Genomic DNA, 18,621 nt, shown 5'->3' with positions numbered 1-18,621 from the left:
TGTGTTGTGCAAACATCGCCGCTAGGCAGACAAAGGCGGTCGGCCGTGGTGCCAGCCACCCACCTCCTTGTGTGCCGTTCCGGCCTTAATAGGTGCTCGCTAACAGCACTTGCCCCAACAGTCTGCTAAGCGTATACGGGGGGTGGGGGTCTTTGTCTTTGGTACGATAGTAAAATGTGTGTTAAACGGACATTATAATCGTCATACGAAGCACCGCCGCATTGCAGGGCAGGCCTGAAGCGCGCATTTCAGATGTATACACACTCAGACCCGTCATTATTATTTTGTATGCACCCTTCTGAATTGTCTGTTTAATAAATCTATTCATGACATTAAATGAGCACATTGCTACACATGTAGTGTAATAGCGCCGGCTGGTGGACAGTGGCGGCAGCTGTGGTGGACAAAGCACACAACGCCGGCGTGTGGGCAGAGCGGAGGAACTGGGGCAAGGGTCACGGAGGACCCCGTCTGCTGGAGGCCCCTGGAACCTGCTGGCGGGTTCGAGAAGGGAGGCGCGGTCAGGGCAGAGCCAGACTAAAATTACTCAGACTAAACTGCCCATCGCCTAACATTGCTCATAGACTAGCATCATATACTAAAATTGTACCTGAACTAACAATGCACGTAGACTAACATTGCCCATAGATTCACAAGTTCTTGAGTAATATCAGGGACAGAGCTGAATGGAAGGATGGCTGTGATAGCTGACGCCTTTAAGAAAGGACACGAGTCATGGGGAGAGATAGAGATGGAGTATTCTCAGAAGATTGTTGATGTTCATAATTACAGGACGACATTGATACAAATATTAAATATCTCACCCAAAATGCAGGGTACTTAAATAAGCCTTACGTAAAAGCCCACGGCTAATGTACCTTAAACTAGCCACAAATCAAGGCCCATACAATTCCAGTGGGAGCCAATGGAACATTGCTGACATACCTTACATATTTTTGTATTGTTGGCTTTTGCGATAGAAATATGTTCTTGCAAACCTACCAAGAATATGAATCCCTGCAGTCACGAAAGCTTTAAATCAAAATTTATACTTGCTATCCGTGAAGTGTTTGCACCGTGATGGATGGTTGCCCTTCATTGCTTTACTTGATACTTCTGCACTCGCTTTATATCAAAACACCTTCAGATTTTATCCCCCTGCACTCCCCCATCCCAGCGGTGCAACCAATCAGTCCCACGCGTTTCTTTCGAACTCATTTTTGTGTTTAGTTTGTTTGTCCTTCCCCCGCGCCTCCAATTCGTGCAATTGGCTTACGTACGGCGACAAAGAAGTTCAGCATACAGTCGTTGTTTGTTGCTTTCTTTGTTTCGGTTCTATTTCTTAATTTGTTTATTTTTTTTTATTTTGCTCAGTAGTTTGGGAGTTTTCATTTTCTTGGTCGTGGCTGCATATGCGCTTCGACCCTTATTTATATAATTAATGTACCGAGTTACGAGATGCTATTCGCATGCATGCCGCTACATAATATGAAAGGAATTATAATTTTGTTGATTCACTGTTTTTATGGCACAGCATTGCGTTACATTATACTGCACCCGATTGATTCTCACATTCTGGCCACGTGTGGGTGCGTGTGTGGGGTCACACTCAACGCTTGCGGTGCGCGCGGTGGCTCGCGTGACCCCACGCTGCCCTCTAGTGGTCGCCTCTTGGGGTTCTGCGACTCCTTGAGTTGCCAACTTCAGGTCTGGCCGGGCCAGGGTGTCTCTGTCTTTAAGTGGAATTGGCATCGGTCTCCCGCCGGTGACGATTGAAAGCATTTTGGGAGGTGATAATAATAATACGTGTAGGATAAAAAATAAAAAAAATATCTCCCGGGATAGCTTCAGTCGGAGTTGGAAACCCGAGCTGCAACCCTCCACAATCAGGACCCAGACACTCATATAGATACCCATACTCACATAGAGGGCACTTAGACTCATATAGATACCCATACTCACATAGAGGGCACTTAGACTCATATAGAGACCCATACTCACATAGAGGGCACTTAGACTAATGTACAGACCCATACTCACATAGAGGGCACTAAGACTAATATAGAGACCCATACTCACATAGAGGGCACTTAGACTCATATAGATACCCATACTCACATAGAGGGCACTTAGACTCATATAGAGACCCATACTCACATAGAGGGCACTTAGACTAATGTAGAGACCCATACTCACATAGAGGCCACTTAGACTCATATAGAGACCCATACTCACATAGAGGGCACTTAGACTCATATAGAGACCCATATTCACATAGAGGCCACTTAGACTCATATAGAGACCCATACTCACATAGAGGGCACTTAGACTCATATAGATACCCATACTCACATAGAGGGCACTTAGACTCATATAGAGACCCATACTCACATAGAGGGCACTTAGACTCATATAGAGACCCATACTCACATAGAGGGCACTTAGAGTCATGTAGAGACCCATACTCACATAGAGGCCACTTAGACTAATATAGAGACCCATACTCACATAGAGGGCACTTAGACTCATATAGAGACCCATACTCACATAGAGGGCACTTAGACTCATATAGAGACCCATACTCACATAAAGGCCACTTAGACTCATATAGGGTGTCATTGGCAAGAAAAAGTGCGAACTCCTGTGCCGTAAACGGCATGTATGTATGTTGAACTTATTTTGCACCGTACATAACCAATAGTGCTAATCGGAGGTGCGGGGCAAGGGCAGTAAACTAAACACAAAAGCAGTTCTAAATAAATTAGTTTTCAATTTAAAAGTGCTCAGTGGCTTCCTAATATCGGAAGGAAGAGTGTTCCAGACGGCCGCAAAAGTGCATCTTAAACCGCGCGATGCGGTGACCACCTTTGTTCGATGGTCAGCCAATAGCCCCTGCTGCGAGGATGAGCGGAGTTCGCACGATGATGGGTTATGCTCCTTGACGAGATCAGCGAGGTGCTGGGCGCCACGGTGGCTAGGAGATGTTAACTCCCTCGCCTGGTATGCAGGAGGTCGTGGGATCATTCCCGACCCTGACGCCTGCTGCTGTGTATTTGGAGTTTGCGTGTTCTCCCCGTGGTCGCATGGATTTTTCTCTGGGTCCTCCAGTTTTTCCCTCCACATTTAGAAACACGCGATTAAGAGTAGTTTTTCCCCTTCACATTTAGAATAAACATTCCCTTGGAGTATTTGGCCGCTATAAATGTCCATATGATGAGCCACTTCGTTGAGCTATCATTCGTGGCCAGGTCGCGTCTGCAAACGAGCTAGATAGTTCAGTGAGCCTTACCTGGCAAAATAAAAACAAGTTTAGTTTTGTAGTTCAGGCGGTGTTCAGCAAACGTTTCTTTATTGACGATCCACAAGTAACGCAAACCGCTCACAGAGCAGGTAACACACGCGTCAGCAAACTCCGCACTCTGAACTGTCCCTCCTGCTCCCTCCCTCCCCTTACATCCCTCGGTCTCCCCTCCTTGCCTGTCAATCATTGCCCAGGGACTGTGGTCCGAAGATGATCGTCGACGGGCAAGGCGCCTCCGTGTCTCCTGCACGCGTAGCCGTGTGTGGACTCTTCAACACCTGTGTGTACACGGGCGCGTGTGTGCGCGCGCTTACTCAAAACAGAAAAAAGCAGCCTCAGCTGGGCGCGTCGGGTTCCAGGGACTCGTCACTGGTGTAACATGTATTTGAATCGTCGTTTTCGCCTGGATGTTCTTCACCGGAGGAGGAGGAAGAGCGATCCTGCAGGAACTCTCACTCTCTGCTGCAGCCCTGTCGTCGCGGTGAGCAGGCCTCGGCGTTGTGCCGTCATATTCAATAACAGTCCGGAATTAATTTAGTAGAAAGGTCACGCTCTTTTATTGAATCGTCAAAAGCAGTTGCATTTGATTCCTATTTAAAGCTTTCGTGACTGCAAGGATTCATCTTCTGGAGCGCTGTCCTCCAGACAGTCTCGTCCCCTTCACCTGATGAAGGCCGCTTGTGTTGTGGCCGAAACGTCGTGAGAATATTATTGTGTTATTTTATTTTATCAATGTATTATTCTATTCTCATTCTACGTGACTTTACCGAAAGAACCAAAGAAGACAGTTGCATTTGGTTACATTTAAATTCATAAATTGCGTCGCTTTGGAGAATGTAAATCACAAATATATAACAATCAGACGATATATCTCCTTCACGTTTCTGATTCTCCACATACAAAAACAAAAGTTTTCCCTACACGCCCCATGAGCCGCACGGCGTTCTGGGAATGCGTAATTTTAGCGGCGCTGATTCAAGACGAGCAAACTCTGGATCGGTTTTGAAATACGACGTCTCATCAGCAGTCAAGCCTCGCGTCATTCAATGCTGGTGAACTGCTGAACGATGCTGATGATCTTCTTTGGTTCTTTCGGTAAAGTCACGTAGAATGAGAATAAAATAATAAATTAATAAAATAAAATAACACAATAAAATTCTCACGACGTTTCGGCCACAACACAAGTGGCCTTCTTCAGGTGAAAGGAACAGAGCTCTGTCGTCCCGACAGGTCTGTTCCTTTCACCTGAAGAAGGCCACTTGTGTTGTGGCCGAAGCATCGTGAGAATTTTATTTTATTAATTTATTATTTTATTCTCATTCTACGTGACTTTACCGAAAGAACCAAAGAAGATGAATCCTTGCAGTCACGAAAGCTTTAAATCGAGATGCTGATGATATCAGGAATTCCCAGAAGGCTTGTGCGGCTGATAAGGGTCCGTGTAAAGTTATACGCGATTATTAAATGCGAAGGAAACATCGATTTAAGGAAACATTGCCTAGCTACTCGATTATTAAATGTTGATATGAGGTACGCGCAATTCCATCAATCGGGTCGGGAAAGGATACGCTGGTGAGCATAGAAGCACAGTACAACGATGGATGTTTTTCTCTTGCACTGCCTTTTTGCTGCCCCCCCTCACAGTCGTCATCGCCGACCGAAACGTGAACAAGAATCCCGTCGCTGATCCATTCTCTCGCCACGCACGCTCGAAATGAACGCAGCTCGTTATTCGGGCGACCCGGAGGTGACTTGGGGTGTGCTGGGTAGATTCCATTCATCCTCTCACGCTTCATATGATAGGGTTTTTTTTTTTTTGGGGGGGGGGTGTTAGATCGCGTAAATATAAATGTGTCGTCAAACCCGCCACCACCTCTCAGGGTTCTACACCCGAGGGCAGCCCTATGGCTTGTGGGTCCCCTGCCCCGTCCCCTTCAACCGCACTCGCCCCTCCCCTCGTGGTGAGCGAGGCTACCGTGACACTGCTCGTGTGCAGCTTGTCTACATCGCTAAGGGGCCGTCCATAAATGACGTCACGCGATTTTGGACGATTTTTGACCCCCCCCCCCCCCTTCGTCACACGGCGTCACAAAAGTCACATTTCTCAACCCCCCCTCCTCCCCCTCGTTACACATCGTCACAAATGTCTGACACCCCCCCCCCCAGCCCCTAGGTGCGTGACGTCATTTATGGACGGCCCCTAATGTAAAAGGTCATTTTTATAAATAAAAAAATAAAATTGGACCTAGGATTCTTATTATTATTGAGCTTGATTACCCAGAAAACCCTCGCTGAGTCTCGTGACTATTTAAGGAGGGTCCTGCAGAAGTCAGGAGGCTGTGTTACTCCTACGCATGGTCCTAATCGAGACATTAGCACGGAATTTTGTTTCATTTGGACCGTGACGCCAGCACGCGACAGCTGCCTCGTTCGGACGACGCCACGGAATCTTTAACGTCCACTGCGAGCAAAGCAGCCGGCGCACGGTTCACGCACCCCGCAGGGTTCATCCCCCCTCGAGATGGAAGATCTCATTTGCTAAGTGGTTAAATAAATTGGGTGTGAGGGTCCATGGCATCTCCACCGCGAGATATGAGATGAGGCTAAAATGAGGCCCTCATCCTGCCGACCCGTAGCCAGACTGCTGACCTGAGAAGACCCCCCTGTCGAGTTATGATTGGAGCAGAAATCAAGTTAAGGGCACGCTATTTGTTTTATATTCCATTCAAACAAGGATAAAAAAAACATCCTACCACAGCACGTGGCTTGCAATCAGACCCAGAGCAGCAAGCACAAAGTGAAACTCCTGCCCGGTGAGCGCCGGCTCAGCAATGGTGAGCAGCCCCCCCCGTAGCAGTAAGTGTTAATAGAGGAGTCGCTCAGACATCGGCGGAGCCCGTTTAGAATGGAAAAGTTCCTCCGGGTCTCGCCGTGATTCGTCGACCCCCAGCCAGGCCTCCTCCTGCTGCTGGATAGGCGCGGTCCGGCGTCATCGACCGCGACAACGATCCGTGATCAGCACCAGGTTCAGCGTGGAGTGTCCCTCATGAGCCCACGCACGGTCACGGTTTAGTCCGGATCTGTCGTCAACTCTCGACCGCAGGGCGAGGCGAGGCCGAACGTCTGTCTGGTCGTCTGGTCGTTCAAGACGGAGCTTCGTGCCCGAACTAGGCCAAGACATGCTTGGCTACGTACGGTGCGAAACATACGTGCATACATACACGGTGGTGTTAGATGAAACCTATCGGGATGTCACGGCGTGTTTTCTTTGACGAAGTCAGATCCACCTGGTCCACAAGGATGACGTCACGGCGTCGTTTGTGACGAAGTCAGATCCACTTGGTCGACAAGGATGATGTCACGGCATCGTTTGTGACGAAATCAGATCCACCTGGTCCACAAGGATGACGTCACGGCGTGTTTTCTTTGACGAAGTCAGATCCACCTGGTCCACAAGGATGACGTCACGGCATCGTTTGTGACGAAGTCAGATCCACTTGGTCGACAAGGATGATGTCACGGCGTCGATTGTGACGAAGTCAGATCCACTTGGTCCACAAGGATGATGTCACGGCGTCGTTTGTGACGAAGTCAGATCCACTTGGTCGACAAGGATGATGTCACGGCGTCGTTTGTGACGAAGTCAGATCCACATGGTCCACAAGGATGATGTCACGGCGTCGTTTGTGACGAAGTCAGATCCACCTGGTCCACAAAGATGATGTCACGGCGTCGTTTGTCACGAAGTCAGATCCACCTGGTCCACAAGGATGATGTCACGGCGTCGTTTGTGACGAAGTCAGATCCACCTGGTCGACAAGGATGATGTCACGGCGTCGATTGTGACGAAGTCAGATCCACCTGGTCCACAAGGATGATGTCACGGCGTCGTTTGTGACGAAGTCAGATCCACTTGGTCGACAAGGATGATGTCACAGCGTCGTTTGTGACGAAGTCAGATCCACCTGGTCCACAAGCATGATGTCACGACGTCGTTTGTGACAAAGTCAGATCCACTTGGTCCACAAGGATGATGTCACAGCGTCATTTGTGACGAAGTCAAATCCACCTGGTCCACAAGGATGGTGTCACGGCGTCGTTTGTGACGAAGTCAGATCCACGTGGTCGACAAAGATGATGTCACGGCGTCGTTTGTGACGAAGTCAGATCCACTTGGTCCACAAGGATGATGTCACGGCGTCGTTTGTGACGAAGTCAGATCCACCTGGTCCAAAAGGATGATGTCACGGCGTCGTTTGTGACGAGGTCAGATCCACCTGGTCCATAAGGATGATGCTGCTGTGCCGTTTACAGCACGAGATGGAGAGCCTGGAGATGGTGGGTGACGGACGCAAGCAGTGTCCAAGGTCTCTGAATCGACCACCTCGTGAGAGCAACCAAACCGCTTCCTTTGGTTCTAAGGCATTGCTCTTTGTAACGTTTTTTTTGTTTGTTTAAGTGAGGGGGAGGAAGCGACAAGTAGCCAGGCAAGGTCCGAGACCATCTACTCGCCAAACCTGACAACGCAGTTTAATTACACCGCGGCTGGTACCCGGACTCGAACCCAGGTCTTCAGCGGTGCCAAGCTTAGTCCTCCAGAGACCTCTGAGCCACTACCTGGCTGTCGTGATGCAACATTTAACAACAACAACAAAATCATGGGGGGGCCGCTTTCACTCTCACTCGCCGGGCTCCCTTCGAACCAAACAAAGTTAACACGCGGTCTGCAGCTTCCACAAGAACAAAATGAATCCAAAAGTTTTAAGTTGGCCTAAAGAGTCGATGTGTGCCCGGCGTTGGGGCAAGGGGCAGCCAAGGGGATTAGAGAGGGGGGGGGGGACATCGCAGATTGGCAGCTGAAGGGTGGCTTGTGGCTGGGGAACCGCACTCAGCCGAGTAATATTTCCATGAGACTTGCATCTCTGATTGATTCTGAGTCTCGATTTCATTCAACAATAGATGTGGGGTTTTTTTCAGTCCCGTGTTTGCCATCTGATTTATATCGCTTCTCATTTTCTTCCGTCTCGTTTGCTCCGTAAGCCTTAAGCGTAACGTCGATATATCGGCGGCGTAAATTGTAAATACGATGAACGATTCTTATGCACTTTAGTCCATGCAAATACATTGTGAGTTTAAGAATCAATATTAATTGAAGAATAATCGATACGCCTCCAAAATGAACGCGCGAGCATGCAGTGCAGCATCGCAGGACCACGGTTCATGGCGACAGCACGGACAAACGTCAACCCAGCAGTGGACGGTGGCTTTATTTGCAACCCACTCTGAGCCTCTGCAACTTGGGCGTGATTGCTCATGCGAATCTGAGAATCGTGTTTGCTTGCCGAGCTGGACCCAGGAAAATACTGCTGGTAAACCCGTGTGTGTCTCGTTACTCATTGCCGTGCCGTTGACCACATTGCCACGTGGAGGTGTCCGCACTCTCCGCGTGGCCCCGTCCCCCCACGCGCCGTACCCTCCTTGGAATAGAACGCAATATTAAAATTGGCCAAGGAGACATTTGCCGTCAGCAACACACACACATATATATGTCTGTACTTATAACCGCGTCATGTGAAGGTCCTGCTTGAGTCTCAAAGCTATTTTGAGAAAATCGGGCATTGTTAAAAATAATTGAAGTCATAGATGTTTTTGGGGTGATACTAAGCTGTTTGATTTTGAGACCATAACGAAACGCGAATGTTAAAGGAACATCATAATTCAAGCTGAGCATAATCGCATTTGATTCCAACTCGTCTGTTGTAGGATCGGACTGATGCTATGTGGTGAAGGGTGGACAAGCCTTTCTTAAATCCCATTGCTCGTGTGGATGGTTAGCCTATATGAGAGGAGGATAAATGGGTCTGGACTTTTTCATTATTAGTTTTGTCTCCCGCTGTGAACATAACGGCTGAGGCATCATTCCATGATTGAGGGACAGTATTAAATTTTTGTAAGCACGTTTAGTGGATAGGTTGGCTAACTTTGTTCCAACAAGCGTTCTTGATTCTACGATAGTGTTCACGGTTATCCCACACGGTCTGGGAGATTTCCTTTCTTTCACGTTGTGAACGGCAGTCGCTACTTCTTTAGATGTTACATTTGGAACATTTTCCTCTTCTGAAAATTGAGACAATAGCCGATGAGGATGCTGCAAGGAAGTACAATGCCACCCTGGGTGGCAGAGTGGCACAGTGGTGACACGTGCTTCATAGCAAGAAGAACCTGGGTTCGATTCCCGATTGGGGTGTCTTTCTGTGTGAAGTGTGCATGTTCTCTCTGCTCCTGTTCTGTATGGGCTTTCCTCAGGGTTCTCCGGTTTCCTCCCATCGCTAAAAAAACCCCACATGCAGTGTAACTGGCCTTGGCCAAAAACATCCCAATGCTGCAACAATTACCTGCTGATTATTCAAAAGAGATTACGCACAGCAAGAATGTGCACGTATGTTGAACTTATTTCGCACCGTACGTATCCAGCCGTGCTGATTGGAGGTGCGGGGAAAGGACAATAAACTAAACACACAACTCATTTCTAAATCTAAAGAAATGAGTTTTTCTAAAGAAATTAGTTTTCAATCTAGATTTAAAAGTGCAGCCCCGGTGGCTTCCTAATATAGGAAGCTTCCAGCAGCAACATCACCTCCTTCTTCAAAAACAAGGCAGGACCCTCCTGAAACAAAGAGGTCTTGAGACTCGGTGAGACTATCCCGGGTAAACAAGCGCCACAATATCTGTAAAGTGGCGTGGTGTGTGATGCCGCACCACAACTCGATTTGTTGACACGAGCGTAACGTATTGGTGGGGCATGACCCATGCTTTCAATAGATTAATCTCTCCGGAGTTGAATGTAAATGTTTCTGCTCCCACACACAAACTCCAGTAAACACGATACAAAATACAAAGAGAAATTCGGAACAGATTTACCGCCGTGTTTGAGACTGCCCTGCGCGTCGTCGAATATTCACGTGTCATATCGAAAGATAGTTAACTCATCACGCATAGTAAAAGTTGCCTGACTTGACAAATTTTGTCTCCGACAGATTTTGTCTGCACCCGGAGGTGGTCGGAGTGGCTCAGCGGTCAGAGGACTGAGCCGGCACCACTCAGATCCCTGGGTTCGAATCCGGGTTTCAGTCCCCCGCGATTCAACTGGGTTCTCAAGTGTTGACAAGTTTATGGTCCCAGACCGGTCATACAAAAAAAATGATCACATTCAGTTTGGTTTTTCATTCATTTAATTGGCAAACATCCAGCAGTGACAATTAAATAATTTAATTGTGGCTTAACTACAAAGCGAAAACACATAGCAGGGCACGTGAGAGAGTAGTGTGGCTAAGAGGCCACTTACGAGTCCTCAGAAGTAGTTCTGTAATATCTCTTTCTGTGGGGTATTAACAAATCTCCAGCGTGTGGCTGCGGTCACCCAGAACAGACCATGGAGAGCGTATGAACAACTCAATTCCCGATTCACTAATTCGAAGGATGAGGCATCATCACGCGATGCACCACACCGCTACTCCTGCCGCGATCCTCCTGCCCCGTCACCTCAAAGTTATATGATCGTTGTCGCTCTCAACGAAGAAGGAGGCCTTCTGCGGGCCGCTGTTTAGCGCGGGGTGATACGCCGCTCTGTGACACGTCAGGATGGACAACATCATCTCATCGCATAACACTGAGGGCACAATCGTTATACAACTGCGATAACACGGACCTCGTTTTATTGTTTTTTTAACAGATAATTACATTCGAAATGCTGTTCTTGTAAAAAGTGCTAAATTATCCGAGGTCCCCTCTGCACAGATCCCGACCTGGTAGAATTCATTTTCATGAACTGATAGGTGGCAACCGTTGACTTAATTGAACATCTCTTACACCATTGTTGTCGCCGTAGGGAGCCTGCCCATTAACATTGGGCTGCCTCGCAAGGCGAGACTACTGGACTGCAGGGGCCGCTAGTAATGAAATGCAAATTGTATTTCATGAATCTGCGGTCAGCAGTGATGCAAATTCACAGACTGCATAAAGTTACCCACCGACGAGACGCCTCGCCGCTATGTATGATTAATGTTTGGAGCGATGCAGTGGAGCGAAAAAACTGTCACTGCTACGCAAAGGTAATTTATCAAATAATAATGATAATTTATTAGCCAATAGGCAGTGATGATTCGACCCACAAGCCAATCGGTAAATTTTCACGATTTTGAGCGTCACGATTTGATTCACAAATCGATACATTTGTTTTGTTGATGCCTTAATCTTACATTATGTGCTCTGAATAAGGTCCATTGCCTGAAATGATACCCGTTATTTCGTTTTTGTTTTAAGGCCACAGTGTTATTGAGGAATATGTTGACCTTTTATTGCATTCTTTATATCGTCTCTTTCTAACACGTAGGCTCTTTTTATAGTTTTTGTTTGTCTTGCATAATCTTATTCTCATCTTAACCTAAATGTGTCGTCCGTATATATATTACATGTAATTTTCTTAAATGGTAAATGATTTATTCTCACACTGGATTCAACACACTGTGATATGCTAAGGATTAGTTTTAACCCCAATGAATCGATGACTCGTCATCACACGCCTGGGCATTGCCATATAAATTTGACAATATCGTGTGACGTTCCGGTGGAGATTACCACGGGCATCATCAGGTGTTACAATTTGCTGGCTTTTCAACATTCCAGTAGCTGTGCTGGTAAACCAAATCAATCCGCGCGTTTTCCCGTCACGTTACAAATTGAATTGATTGGCACTCTCGTCGGGTGGTGGAGGGCGATCGTTATACAATTGGAATTATACGATCCAATTATGAACCATAATATTGGTCGTGAAATCCTACGTAGATATAAATGTATGTATATATTATTTTAAATCGAGTTTCCTCAAGTCTTAGAAAAATGACGTTCAAAAGTCAAATACAATTTTGCAACTTTAGAATAATATTAATATAATATATAATACAGGTTTGGGGGGGGGGGGTATTTGCTCTCCAACACACTGTTCTGCTGTACTAGTAACGAATTGACATGGTCTGTGTACGTGACAAACCTTACTAATTGTCTGTGTCGGGTGGTGGTGGGTTTAACGACATTTATATATTTACGCGATCTAACCCAAAAAATATATTATGGGTGATATTGGTCGCTAAACCCTACGTGTTAAACTATATAATATATTTATAAAATATATAGTAATATAACAATAATATTATAAATCCTCAGTCCAACGCAGGGACATGGAGTCAATTTCAGAAAAGGTCACTTGCTGAGAAAATAAAATATTGAGATATTGAGACGGCTGAAGCCGTAAGCTTGTTTAATGCAACTTGTGGTTGGCGTAAGGAATATCAATCAAGCAGCAGCCGGCTGGGCTTTCAATGGATTTATATTAAATAACCTCCCCACCCTTGCTGAAATGCTAATTGGTGCATTTAATAAAACTGGAAAAAATACACTGAAACACCCCTTTGATGCAATGGTACATTCCATAAACTATTAGACAACACCGCTGGAACGCACTATTATTTAAACTTTAAAAGGGATGTTTTTGCGACGTTTTGTTACAGCATTATCGACTCGAGCAGTGGACTCAGAAAGTTTGTCGGTTTGCAGAAGAATATTTTAATTATTCATAAGCCAAACTTGGACGTTGCATTAATGTGAGCAAAGTTTGTCAATGTTTTATGCATGGGTGTGCAAGTTCAGAATTAATTGAACACGTAACTGTGGTGCCACAGCCTCGGAGCATCTCTGTAAGCACCGCGACTCCCCCCTGGCCCCCACACTGAGCACACACACTGAGCAATCACACTGAGCACACTGAGCAGACACACTGAGCAACCACACGCAGCACACACACTGAGCACACTGAGCAACCACACTGAGCACACACACTGAGCAACCACACGCAGTGCACACACTGAGCACACACACTGAGCACACACACTGAGCACACACACTGAGCAACCACACGCAGTGCACACACTGAGCACACACACTGAGCACACTGAGCACACACACTGAGCACACACACTGAGCAACCACACGCAGCACACTGAGCACACACACTGAGCACACACACTGAGCAACCACACGCAGTGCACACACTGAGCACACACACTGAGCAACCACACGCAGTGCACACACTGAGCACACACTGAGCAACTACACGCAGCGCACACACTGAGCACACACACTGAGTGTCCTGGCGGGGGATTGCCTGGCACGACGGGTTTTAATCCAAAGGGTCCCTAAGAGGAAAGTCCCACGGTTTCCCGGTGCCAGGAGATTGGCCGACCCTCGCGGGACAGGTCACATTGCGGTGCCCCTGAGTTGGCTTAAAATTGTATGGGCGCAAAAAGGTTCACCGGGCCAGCCGCAATGAGTCATTCACGACATCGGGGGGGGGGGGGGGGGTGGAATATTGAGCGAGCAGAGCAGACCATGAGGTCAGGGGATCGAAGCACCACGACCTCCCATGATAGGGAATATGAGGGTGATTCGGTCGTAGGCAAATGATGCTAGGTAACATATATAAGAATTATCCTGAAGTTTTAACTAAAATATTGCACATTTTCAGCATTGTAATGGATAAAGATACCCTGGATATTTCTTTGCGCTCTTTTCAATTATCCTGAGGAATTACCAATTGATGCCTTTTTAAAAATGCTTTTAATGATAAATAAATAAGACTTGTGTGGTTTGATCGAAGTGTAACTGATCTGGGCCGACCGCGGTGGTCGCTGAGGAAGCGTCCGCTTCTCGGGGAGCCTCCTTGAGCACGTCCGGCCATATTTGACAACCTCCGCCAGAGCTGCCGGGAAAGTGGATTAAGCGCAAATAACAGCTCACCAGCGACGCACAACGCGCACACCCTGGGTCACCCGGCCTGTTTAGATCCTAATCGTGGGGTTCGTCTCGCACCCTCCGATCGATCTCGAATGGCCTCCTCCTGGTCCAGCCCCTCGTCTCTGGAACCGGACACGAGGTGAGCGTCGCTCCTCTGTCTCGGCTCCGGTCGTGTGGCATTCACTCTCCTCATAGGCTCATGCCCAATGACTCACATAGAGACTCACATAGAGACACATAGACTCACGTAGAAACTCATAGACGGACACAGAGATCCACAGATTCACACAGAGGCCCACAGACTCACACAGAGACCCACAGACTCACACAGAGACCCACAAACTCACACAGAGACCCACAGTCTCACACAGAGACCCACAGACTCAAACAGAGACCCACAGACTCACACAGCTTTGTCTGGAAATCACTGCCTGCTCCCTGTCCACTGCGCCGCACATCGGCGTCAGTGTCTTCCCCTCTGTCAGACTCTGAAGACTTCTCTCTCTCTCTCCCTCTCTTGAATAGATTCTCGCGCCTCTCTGAACTTCCTCTTTAAAGTTAGATCTATGCGCGTTACAAATGTTATTTGCGAACAAGAGATGATTTCAGTCCTAAACGCAAATGGAGACGCGTGTCACGTTGCCCGTTGTATAAAGTGCCCGGTGTGTTTTTAATTACACTCACGTTGCTACTGGGAGGAAAATATACCCTCTGGTTTTCGGTTACTGTCAGGTGCTATTTGTGTTTGCACACACATCGCTGCCATGCAGCCTTAAGGTGTATGCATTTGTATCACCAGGAAGCGAAACTAAAACTAAACTATGTTTTATTTTGCCAGGTAAGGGGCACTGAACTGTACAACTCTTTCTCAGAAGCGACCTGGCTATCACAAATGATAGCTCAACGCAGTGGCTTATCACGTGGGAAGTTATAGCGGCCAAATACTCTAAATGCGTGGTGTTGATTCTAAATGTGGAGGGAAACCCCAGACGACCCGGAGAAAAAATCCACACGAGCACGCGGAGAGAGACACGCAAACTCTACAGATACAGCAGCAGGCGCCCTAGGGTCGGGATCGAACCCACGGCCTCCTGTATACCAGGCGAGAGAGTTCACAACTTACCACAGAGAGAGAGACACGCAAACTCCACATATACAGCAGTCGCCAGGGTCGGGATCGAACCCACGGCCTCCTGTATACAAGGCTAGGGATGGAATTTGCAAGTAAATGTAAGGCTAACAAACGTAAGGCTAGCAAACACGTCAGCTATTTAAATTTACAGAGGGAACAAGGTGATAGAGAGAAAAAAGATTTAGCAATCTTTGGAAGGATGTTGATCAACCAGGTAAAGTGTTAACTGTTGTGTTGGCCGACTCTCTGAGTTGCATTACATTTCTAAGTTTGCTAAGTTTTATATATTTTTTCTCTCTATCACATTTTTCCCTCTGACGTTTACTAGCCTTATGTTTACTCGCCTTACATTTACTTGCAAATTCCATCCATAGCCCCGCCCACCCTTGGGTTGTACCCACCACAAACGTATATCACCTCTGGTTGCAGGAGCTCTCTCGCTACATGTCCTCCTGCCTCAGCAGTCCGCCTGCTGTATTGTTTCACCTGAAGACGATGGCTTGTGTTTCTATCGAAACGTCGTGATCTATTAGCTATTTTTCTGCCACTTTACCGAAAGAACCAAAGAGTATGTGTTAAGATGTTCAATCACCTAAGAGATACCTTTTGCAGGGAGAGCGCCAAAAGGCGAACAGTACAGAAGCAATGCAATTATCAAAGTATTAATAACTCGGGTTGAGCCTTTATATATATCTCTAGTGTAAGCAAGTCAGTTTCACAGGCAATGCATGTATTGTTTTAGAATGGTTATTTGCATGTGATGCCACAAGTATGTGTAGTTGATGCAGACTTGATGCCTGGCAATCGGTGTATATTTGGTGTTTGAACATCTAAACACCTGTGTTTTTGCCAGAAAGGGTAAAGTCTATTCTTGTTTTTTTCGTCACTTTGATGCTGACAAAAAGGTCCCATAGATGCATCTCTTACATTGGCTGCGGGATCACAGACGAGCTGGAAGGCAGCAGTCAGGCAGTAAGCCGGCGATACCACCAATGGCCCAAGCTCTGCAGTCCTCTGTATAGTAAGATGTATTCAGTCAATGAATCAGTGGCCTATACGTGTGGGAGGAAACCGGAGCACCCAGAAAATATCCACGCATGCGAGGGGGAACACTCTATCCCATACAGATGGGACAGGTGGAGCCCACATTTTTGCTGTGCAGCGGAGTCATGCAGAAGGGAGTTGGACAACATTTGCGCGATCCATCATGTCTCGCTGTTACCTTCACAGTGCTGGATTATAGACATGAATAGCCACCACCGTCTAGCGAATAGATTCTCGGTCGTGTGAGTAGAAAACAACCACGGTGTGATTATAGTGATTATAAGTCCCTTTATGTACCCAGGAAGAGCCTCAATGAGTTTCAAGAATGTTTTTCAAGAGCTCTGGAGTAGGAACGTTGGCCAACTGAAGACATGGGTGGTTTGCGTTTGTGAAACAGGCCATTATGTACGTGGCGTCATCGAACAATACCGTAAGTATATCAATCGAGGAACAAACATTTTTCGCGCGGATAAGCATGTGACGTGTGCCAATTTCATAATCCACATCCCAGAAAGGTACTCACAACATGAACATTAAAATCAATAACCACAGTTCCCGAGCACGTAGCAAAATACTAATCTCTGCTGGCTCTCACCGGTTATATATATGATCTATTTATATAGATATTAAAATATATGATTAATATTACGTGACATATTTTTACATGATACATATTAAATACATAAAACACATCTATAATTATATTACTATTGCTCACATATGTCCTGAGTCACGTGAGGACTCGGGACACGGACAGGCCTGGGCGTGCTCTCGCGACGCGGCGCCACCCGCACTGCGCTCTGGCCAGACGCGGGCTGTCCGCGCTGCGAGCTGTCCGGACGCGAAGGGAAGAGGAGCTGGGTGCGTAGTTTATGGATCGATGAAAGGATCTGCAACGCTGCTCTGTAAATAAAAGATTTTCTTTTTTTGCTCACAAAGTTCACTGCGGCGCATCCGTGAACGACTGTCGATGTGTCTTTGTCCGAAGAGCAGATTTTGTTTGAAAGCGCGGATCTGACGGAGCCATAACTGCGTGACCTATGGGGCCAATGTGTAATCGTGACCGCTATAAAAGTTTAAACAAACTTCTCTTTTTTAAACAGTTTTCATTTCTCCAACTGTGCAGCTCTAACGCCCACGGTTTTGCTGCCGTGCTGGCGAAATGATCTCGTCCAGATCGTAGTCAAGCAGGCCCTGGGCTTCCTTGACCCTGGTGGCTAGGAGATGTTAACTACCTCGCCTGGTATGCAGGAGGTCGTGGGTTCGATCCCGACCCCGACCCCGACGCCTGCTGTATATTTGGAGTTTGCGTGTCTCTCTCCCCCGTGGTCGCGTGGATTTTTCTCCGGGTCCTCTGGTTTTTCCCTCCACATTTAGAATCATCATGCGTTGAGCTTATTTGGCTGCTTTAAGTTTCCACGTGATAAGCCACTTCGTTGAGCTATCATTTGTGGCCAAGTTGTTTCTGAAAAATAACTACACAGTCCAGTGGGCCGTACCTCATAAAAAATATAGACCTCTAGGTATGGGAGTGACCACCTGAGTTGCAGTGAGCGAGCGGAGTTGGATGCTTGGTAAGAATTGAGCAGTGTGATCAGATGTGGGGGAATGTACTCGTCTCGACCGGTGGTTTTCAACCCACAGGGGGCTCACGAAAGACATTTGCGTGGATCATAAGGCATCCTTCTCCCCACGTCTCTCTCTCGCCGTTTCTCTCACCGGGTCTCTCACCCACCCCGAGTCTCCTCTTGCGTTTCAATCTCTCACATGTATTCCTAAATCTCTCGTTATGATTATTTATCACACGCGTTTAGCCAGAAAAGCCTCACTGAGTCTCATGACGTTTTCAGGGGGGTCCTACACATATTTGCAGTGGGGGGGGGGGGGGAGGGAAAATTATTGTAGTCCAACTGCGTGATTGAGTAATATGCGGATAATTGTTCAAAGTTGGTCAAGTTGGACCACGACTCAAGACACACACAATGGTCTTCTCTTCTTCGAAAGATGCCAGGGGATCTTTAACGTCCACTGGGAAGCGGACCCGCAGTATTAACTAGGGCGGCCACTGGACCAAAACCGTGAACCTCTGCAACAAGCGGCGAATCCGCCACTGCTGGGCCACGTCACCACCCTATGCATCTACCACGTGGGTCTCTCTCCACATCTCTGTTCCTTATTCCTCGTATACCTGATAGTCTCTCGCCCTTCGCATCTCCAATCCCGTTGTGCCTGTCTCGTCTGTGTCACGTTCATCCCCGTGTGCACGTGTGGATTCGTGATTTTTAGTCAAAGAAAA

This window comes from Petromyzon marinus, chromosome 47 (genome assembly GCF_048934315.1).
Source record: "Petromyzon marinus isolate PM22_M1 ecotype Great Lakes invasive population chromosome 47, UKy_Petmar_22M1.pri1.0, whole genome shotgun sequence".
Classification (NCBI taxonomy): Eukaryota; Metazoa; Chordata; class Hyperoartia; order Petromyzontiformes; family Petromyzontidae; genus Petromyzon; species Petromyzon marinus.
This window is presented reverse-complemented; position numbering follows the sequence as displayed.